Consider the following 9,839-nt stretch of genomic DNA (forward strand, 5'->3'; position numbering starts at 1 on the left):
TCAAAATTAAGGTTATTGGCATCTTATAATAATTAACAAATATTAAAAGATTTTAATTAAATACATAACAGATGGCGCCTCCACAATTTTAAATATTTTGCAGGGAAAGTTACGCAATACTTTGCTAGTTTTNTTAACAACAAAAACACTGTATTTACTATATGAAAAATCAAGAGATACTGATTTTAATCGTAACTTGATTCTACAACTATCAAAGATTTTAATTAAATACATAACAGATGGCGCCTCCACAATTTTAAATATTTTGCAGGGAAAGTTACGCAATACTTTGCTAGTTTTTTATGTTGGTATGAAGAAATTTTTAAAGTAAAAAACAGAAAGATATCAATTGAAATGAAATTACGTATAGACCTGTATGGCTTAAAATTCTTCAAATAGGCCTTAATTAATGTTATTTATGTATTAAAAAATTAATGCCATACCATAGCATTTAACAATATTAATACAGTATACTGTAACAAGACAAAATAAATTAAAATAAGTCAATGTGGGGATGCATTTTGGGTACATAGACCCCACATCAGCCCATTGAAGATTAGACACATGGCAGTAAATACAATAATGTAAGTTTGCCGACATCTAGGAGGAATCGACTGTCCCTAAGCGAAAGACAAGTCACGAGGAAGATCCGCTTCGAAGAATCTACTTGACACCATCCGTTAATTCTGGGTGGAAGTGTTCGTGGAACTTTAGAACTTGCGCTCATATTTTTTCCCCATTGTTGTCTAGTCTGTGGTGTTTTTGAAATTTAACGATCCGACGCGATGTCCCTTTTCATCATTAACCTTTCCTCTTTCCAAAATTTCTATGTTCTAATTATGTGTATACGAGCGCCTTGTCAAAGGTCCATCTCTACTGGAGGACGTTCGTTTACAATTATTAGTTATTTATAATTATTGCGTTCTGTTTACATCAATAGCTCGTCGCGGTTTCATATGACTAACACAATTAATCCGATCTTTGATCGATTTTTTTAGTTTCGTTTTACCAAATTACTATAATACTCGTAAATGTTTAATTTCAACCCATTTTTTTGGAACCTCACAATAAATAGGCTTATCTAAAATATTGTAATAGATAATACATTACGTAAACGTTGCGATATGTTACGTGCCAGGTTATTTCTCCTTGCGTGCCACTTTGGGCACGCCTGCCATAGATTCTCTAGAACATTTGTCTAGTCACTTTACAAGACACGATCATTTGTTGGCAGCGAGGGGCGGGACTGATTCTGATCGTATTTTTCTAATTGTGTATTGTACTGTACTTTTTAAATCATCCTCCCAAATCCCCAACAGCAAACTCCTAGTTACGCCACTGCTTGTATTTTAACAAATATACTGTGGTAGACCAAGTGACACGACAAAGTACTATCTAACCCTTATAATAAAGACAACAGTTTCTACTTTTGTAGGGATAAAAAGACACTATTCTTAATCTTAAACCAATTACACATAAGCACTGTTTCCCACAATAAAGACCACAGAAGGAAACAGTGCCTATGTTTGATTGGTATCCGTAAGAATAATGTCCTTTTCCACGAAAATAGAATGATAAACGCCAATTTTCTTTAAAAAACGAAAAGAAACCAATTATTTAATAATAAAATACTTCTATCCGTGATGAGAGATGAGACAAATAAATTATACCAAGAAACTACAAGAAAGTATGGTTTTTTTCTGAGCACAGTTTTTGTGTAGGCTATTTTCATGTGCGCTTTTTTCCGGTTAACGTCTTGGTCATATTGAAAGAACACGATTATTATCCCCAAACAAGTCTTATAGAGGCTTTACAACTAAATCTGGGAGGAAGGAAAGCTTTAGAACAATCTGGAATTAGCCTTATTTGACATTAACAAAAAATGCAATCACTGTTGACTAAATGGGAGGCAAAAAAGTTGGTATAACTATGTAATAAATTACGTAATACTAATGGTAATACAATAGAGTGAAGTTATCGCTGTTATACATTAAATTATATTTCGCATTAATTTTATTAACTTTGATTATATAAATCAATATCTGCCGAATAAAAAAAAACAATATTCTAGAGATAAAACTGCACGTAATAAACTGAAGAATAAAAAGATAGTAATTAATATCAGCCAAGTTCTAGAAACGAGAAACGAAAAACGTGATTGGACCGTTCTTCTGGAAAAGAGGATTGGCATTACAGTAAGGCGTGTCCTAGTAAAATTCCAGAGAGGGCACGGATAGAGACGGAGCTATTAACTCTAGAGTTGTTACGAGCTCTGTTCCTAACGAATAGTTAGAGATAACTCGCCATTTTTAATCGTTCGGACCCCTGGATTGCTATGAAAATGTTCTATAAACTCCCTTTAACACTAAAAATACAAAATATTTAACAATTACCACGTATATAATACGAATTAATTAGGTTCTACAATATTCCATTAAGATTTACTGTAAATAAATATTTTAAATTATTCATTTAGTATATGAATTATTCAAGAGTGAAATTTAGTAGGCTACTAGATTTTTTTTTTCGATTTTTAGTTTTTAATTGTGGCAGAAAATTTGATAGTTTTAATAGTATTTTGAGTGAACGAAGATGACTTCCGGCTGTCATAGCTTGCCTGAAAATGAGAATAAGTTGTTTTTTTTTTTCGTTTATTGTTAAAAACAGCATTTATTTTTATTTAACTTGTAGGCCGGAAATCTCCTCAAGCTTACTAATACGTATGTGGTAACCGATGTTTTGTTCTATGATGTTACGGGTTGTATCGGAAACAGTTTAAAATTGATAAGAATTATATTCCCACGGAATGTTTTTGTTTTACGAGACAATATGGGTAAACTACGGCAGAATAAAGGAAAGAAAGAAGAAAAAGAAAGAATCTATGCAACTAAGGGAAAATTGCTGGTGGAAAAATCGTTTACATAAAGAGAAACAAAGAAAGAAAACAGTAAATAGGCCTAAACCAGTTCAAGAAAAGAGAGAAGACCAAGAGACTTACTGCATCATCTGTGATGATGAAACCTTTGAAAAAGACTGGATTCAGTGTAGGATTTGTGAAGGTTAGGCTCACGAAAATTGCACTGATCATGAAGGAAACAAATATTTTTTATGAATGTGATGTTTGCTTTATCATAAATAAATAAATAAACACAAAATGCATTTGTCATTAAAACTCAATAATAATAATAATAATAATTCTGTCTAATAATAAAAAGTTGTTTGTAAAACCAAAAGTATGATGATTCTCTTGTTGCAGATTTTTCTTATGTCCGATACAATCCTCCAAAATTAAACTTGGTAAAAATGTAATGACTGTAAAAAATGTAAAAAAAAAAATTATTAATATTTTTATCTTAGAAAAATGAGTTTTAACAGGTGTTTTTATAAGACAATGAAGTTTTGTATGGATTGTAATCTGGACCAATTGAGCTGTAAAATTTTTTTTTATAATATAGGTCTCTCGCTTTAAACTCTATAAAACAGAATGTCGACGAATTTTCTGTTTGTCACATTCTGTTTTTACAGAATTTAAATTCATACAATGCAATCGACTTCCGGTGATGGGAAGATGTCGATCCGAGGACGGGAGACGGAGACGAAGATGGGCACGAGACACACACACACACACACACAACAATTGGACCGACGACACTCAAAACTTTCGGGAGAAGAAGCCGTCACGTCCTCGAATTCCCGAGTTTTTATTCATTTCTATCCTCGATCGGCATTCCGATCGGTGGCTTTTCCTCGATCTCGCTTTCTAAGAGGTTGATCACTCGTTACTAAATATAAAGAGATAATCAGCTTGGATCGCGGAAGAGGTCAAAATCGATGTTTAATTCGATCCCTCAATCGGAGACGATCGATCTTAAGATTTACATTCTTCTATTTTTTTCCTTTCTTTCTTTCAAAAAAATATTTTAACGCGAATTTCAGTGACGGTTCGACCTATAAGCTTCAGACCTATAAATATCCATTTTCGTCCGTCCGTCTGTCTGGCGAAGAGTTATATAGATAAACTACAAGACCAGATATGAAAACCTTAAGAACAAGAGGTCCTGATTAACTGTATAGGAACTTCCGAAGCAAACCGGAAGTTACGTTATTTCAATTTAAAAGTTTTCTTCTGAAAGCAGTTAGTAGATGATTGGCACGACTCTATTGTTAAAAGAAAAGTATGATGATTCTTCTCTGTCTCTCCATCCTCTCGACCTTTAACCATCAAAATTTACTAGCATCAATTTCCCTAATTCACAAACCTCCCTGCATACTTTCGGAAATTTTCGACAAAAAGCATAGGAGTTATTAAGCTTAAAAGTGGGTAAACAAACTCGTGCCCACCATACATACACATACTGACATTCATACATAAAAACTCTCAAATTGTTTTGCATTTCTCGACTTTTCAAGGTTTCCTGAGTCCAAAAATTTTAGTCTTGGAGAGGGGTTATTGTTTAACCGATCCATTTTATCTAATTCAATTATTGTATCGAATTTAACGAAAAATAAACAATTATTTTAATCCTTCTGTGTATTTTTATGTAGTAATTTATTATAAAGTATTCCTCACTGTAAATTAACTCTCTGACTGGAAGAATGAATATGATTTGAAAAGGTGTTTAAGGAGATTTACTTAATCGTGATGTTCTCTCGTATCAATAAGCGACGCGATACGTCGCATCGCTTTGTAAATTTTCAACAATGGGTTTAGATTGAATGAGACGTGACGCGATGCGCCGTGTCGCGTATAATCGCATCGGAATGCATTACGGTGAAAATATATGATAAGTACACCCTACTTTATAATTTTCAGATTGCATTTAAATAGGAAAAAACAATTAAATAAAACATAGTAAAGTTTCATAATGCTTTATGATTATAAAATGCAGATAAATTAAGAATAAAAGGTATTTAAAGTTGCAGTCTCTATCAAGAATTAGAGAAAAAGTGCTTTTTGTGTGAATAGGACACGTATTTCGTTATTAGATATGTTGGAGGAGGACGTTTGTTGAGTCTTATTACACTTACACGCTTATTACACAATAAAAAAACCACAAAAGATCACTTGGTTTAATAATAAGAGTATAGAAACAAGATATGTGGATGTCTGCTTTTATCTCCAGATCCAAAGTGAATTTTTTTCTAATTAAGCGAAGGATTTTGTAATAAACTGTGCTTCATTAATGAACAATTCGAAAGTCAAGCCGACTTTACAGGTGAGTTGTAATTAAAGTAATGAAGACTTTAAAAGATAAATAATTTTAATGCTTTTAAGTAATTTGTTTTTTATTTAAAAAATAAATTAATCGTGCAATTTTATGTCGTATTAAACATAATTTTTTTCTCATTTATTAGGGAGCGTGCCCTTGCTATTCAAGAAAAAAGTGTCGACAATTTCTTTCTCTCAATTTAAACATATTTTGAAAGGTTTTTACTTATATTTATAGGCTATATTTATACTACTTACATACTGTATTCTTTAGGTAATCATTTAATAAATATAAAGAGTTGTCTTGTTTCTATTTCTATATCTTCTTGTAGCGTTGTTCTATTTAATATTTTCTTTAATAACATTAAAAATACGTTCTTCTTTGTTTCTATAGGACAATATGAATTGTAATTAATAGTTTTCTTTGTATTGCATAGTTTTTCGTATTAATAGTTGTATTAATAGACTCTAACAGTTTGATAAACACTTCCTTATTTGGTAATCCACTGATCTTGATAAATATTAATTGTAATATTTATTAGCCTAAACATTTCACCACTATATTCACTATTTGGATCTAAGTAGCATTTTTCATATAATATTAATATAGAGTGAAGTTTCAGCTGCATTATTTTGTAAGTGACACGTTTGTTCCTCGGGCTTCTTTCTTCTGTAGAAGGATTAGAGGATGGATCAACTACTTATTTTACAAAATACTTTTCTGCATTTTGTCGTTTACAGTGACTGTAGCGTTTTATCTTTTATATTTTCTTGAAATTTGTGAGGAAGCAATGATGATACCTACTCTAGACTGTTGGGATCATTGACCTACGAAATTAACACAACGTACTACTCAACATTCTGTTCTGCGTTTATATTTAGGATATAAATTTGTACTCATTATCTCCAAACATCATAAAATAATATTTCTAGAAATTGATTAGCAACAACAGGAAGATAGAAATTCCTTCCTTAAAGCTGCACCCACCATTTAATGAGAAGTTTTTGGCATTAGTGTCCTTGACCCTGTGTTTATGGACCTTGCCGTAAGGTATGTTAACTAGATGATAGCTGTCTCGTGTTAAATCTCACTCTTGCAAATGATTAGTTAAGTGGTCTTATGCCTGAGGGGAGGTGCCTTCCTGCGTTGATTAGACTGTAATTGAGTTTATTTAAAACTAGTAGATGATCCCGGAGGTGCTCAGGCAAAAACTAATTAGTCTAACTAACAGGCTAAACCTGTCAATCAAACTAATCGGTGTTAAATGAGTTGTGTGCGGGGAGGATAAATTAGACAACATTGAAACAATTAAAACCCGGAAAATATATGGTATAATAAAGTGTAATTATCGTTTCTGGCCTGGTATGTAATTACAGTGGAGGTTCCTTTCAAACGGTTGTTAGTAAATGGAGTTGTTAACGATCGATTAAATTCGCCTGTAAATTGAATAACGTTTGAATAATTAACTGTAAACGTGTAGTTTGTATTTACAAACATTTAAAGAAATATTATCAATAAAAACAACTCTAAAATTTTAAACTTATTTTAAAAGAAATGTGAAATTTCAAAGATTTTTAATATACGAAAATAATGTGTAAATTCTACCAATAAGACGTCTTTATTCAGTCTTTCTGTGACGTAATGTAAGGCCTCTGAATGGTCTTACATTACGTCTGAAGGCCGTCTAGATTATACAGGCCGTAATACTACTTGTGTTGGACATTATTTCGATACAACATTTCGTCAATTGAATTCTATCTTTCTTACAACTTCAAATATTATTTTGAAAAGAAAATTCATTATTTTTAACTAATTTATTCATTACTAAGTTCACGAAAGCTTTCTATTCATTTTTAGTGCCACAAATTCGCACTCATACTCATTCAGAATGGTCTGAAATATCTGAAAGGTATTTATGCATATTAATTGTGGCCATTTAAGACCACCTCTATCAATTATATTCAGATATTTTGCCAAATCATCATCTGAGCATTCATCCAATGGAGAATCACATGCTAGTAATAATTTACATTGTTTACAAGAAGTTTTCTTAATTACTAAATATGCAACATATCCTGCAGTGTAAATCAGTTCTGTTCTATAATAATAATATCATCAGATTTTTCTATTATGCTTGTTCAACATTAAAATCAAATTTATTCGACTCTGCACTATTAGCACAAGATTCAAGAAGTGCTCAAATATACTACAAGTTAGTGCTACATAGTTTCTCTAACTTTAATGGATAAAGCACTTACTTAGACAATTTTGGAGCTAATTTAACAGTACTACTTTCATCGTAAGAAGATTTATTTCTTCACCAATAAAACTTGTATAGGCCTATATGCATCTTATGCTAGAAACTTGTCTTTGTTTAAAAAAATGGCTAATTTGGCATAAATCTTCTTAAACACCTTTTCAAATCATACGCATTCTTCCAGTCACAGAGTTAATTACAGTGAAGAATACTTTATAATAAATTACTACATAAAAATACACAGAAGGATTAAAATATTTAAAAGATTTTTAGAGTAAATATTACTTTAGAACTGTATTATATTTAAATTAAAATTGATGATAAAGAAACTTTCATTTTGTTTTTTATTAAAATTAATTTTTTAGGAGCAGTAATCCCATCTTTGGCTAGCCACTCACTCCCTAATTTTCTAGAACCATTTAAAGTTTAATTAAATTATTTTTTAACATTTTTATTTCCCCCTTTATAAAATTCTATACATAAGATCTATTTAGACAATAGGTTAATTATAGTTATTTAAAGAAACGTGACTTATACACACGATTTTTTTGCATCGACTGTTAACACAACTTCCACGTTCTACCGGAAGTTGAAGAGGGTCCAAACACGTGACATGCCTCAGGCTTCGTTTACTTTCAGGCACGGTCAATACAATGCTTAATTAACAAAAGTCTATTAACAAGTACAGTTGTCCCTGTATAGTCCGACGTTTTTTAATCCGACATGCTCAGTAGTCTGACGCACCTCCCGTCAAGGTACCCGTCCCCGTTACGTGTCTGCTTGCACAGAAGCATGTCGCCATGTGAATCTCCCCATCCAATTCTTACTCGATGACACACATTTCGTGTGTTTTATGTGAGCAGTTCTGTTCGAACAGTTGGAGTAGAGAATATTGTAAGTTACTGCTAGCAAAACAATGCGAAATATGTAATTATTTTCGGTAATCCGGACACTTTTGGTAATCTGACACACCTTTGGTCCCATACCTGTCGGATTATCAAGGGACAACTGTAGTTAGACTATTTGAACAATCTTCCTAAAGTATATAGAAAATATTTTAAATAAAAATAAATGTCAATAATAATACTTAAATGTAATAAGAATAAGATAGAAACTAAAAATAGTTTCCCATACAACACTTCCCACTTTGAGGCGTGTGATAATAGCTTTGAAAGCATCACAAAGTAAGCGAATCCCATCTGTGATTAATATTCAGTACTTAACGTATATAAAAGAAAAATATCTCTGAATGGATGAGGGATGACGACGAGACGACGACTCATCAAATAACGTTAATTTTAAGAATGATGTTTACAATCAGATTATTAATAGCATGGCATTTTTTTCTTTTAATTACATGTAAGATTTAACATTATTCTATTGAATGTGCATTATTTATAGTTTAAGGAAGAGTGCAGTAAGAATGCATATCATTTTATAGGGAAACGGTTACATTCTGAATATCTATCAATAAAAAGCAATCTTAAAAATTTTATATTGTTAGTAAAAATAGCATTAGTTTTATAGGAGTAAGAACCAATAAGGGTCACTTTAAGGGTCCCACACACGAGAAGGAAAATCTCTCAGTTAGTCAGTCGGCCATGCATCTGATGACGACGCACTGTACTGGCTTTTCTTGGATGTTTATTGGAAACAAATTGTATTAAAACTCGAGGGAAAAAAACATGTGCATAGAAGTCTATGGTGTAAACTGTAGTAGAAGTGGTTTGGGTAGCACTGATTACAAAATTAATTTTTCATACGAATAATTTTTCAATGGAATTATTTCAGATCACAAAATTTATTTTTCAAGAGAAATCTTGGGCTATAGATTCTATTAAAAAGCATCAATCATCAGCGAAAGATCAATGGCAAGTCGATTTTACTACCAAAATAATTCAGGGATTAAATTTTATAGACCAAAAAAAACCATCGGATATAACTGGCTGGATTTAACATAGTAATTTACAAAACTTATTAAATTATTTCTCGACGTATAAAGAATTATTTTTATTTAAAAATGGATAGATAGAAAAAAAAATCGTTTTAAAAACTGGAGCTACAGTTATTTAGACATTGAACTTCTTGGGTGTCCAAGATCAGATAATATTAAAATGAATTGTTATTACCACAAATATTTTAAAAAGCATTGTTTTTTTGCAATATTCTGTCTTACGAACAATTCTTAATTGAACAAAAAATAAATATTTTCAAAATCAATACGTTGTATAGACATTTATTAAATAAATAACAAATATAATTTAATTATTATATTAAACTATTTCCCTATTTTACTTTGTCTTATGTCTTATTGTTAAAATATTATTTCAAATTGTCGTGTTTTAATTTATTCGGATATTAGAACAACAAAA

The sequence above is a fragment of the Centruroides sculpturatus genome, unplaced genomic scaffold (genome assembly GCF_000671375.1).
Source record: "Centruroides sculpturatus isolate CEXI.00-Female unplaced genomic scaffold, Cexi_2.0 scaffold1943, whole genome shotgun sequence".
Classification (NCBI taxonomy): domain Eukaryota; kingdom Metazoa; phylum Arthropoda; class Arachnida; order Scorpiones; family Buthidae; genus Centruroides; species Centruroides sculpturatus.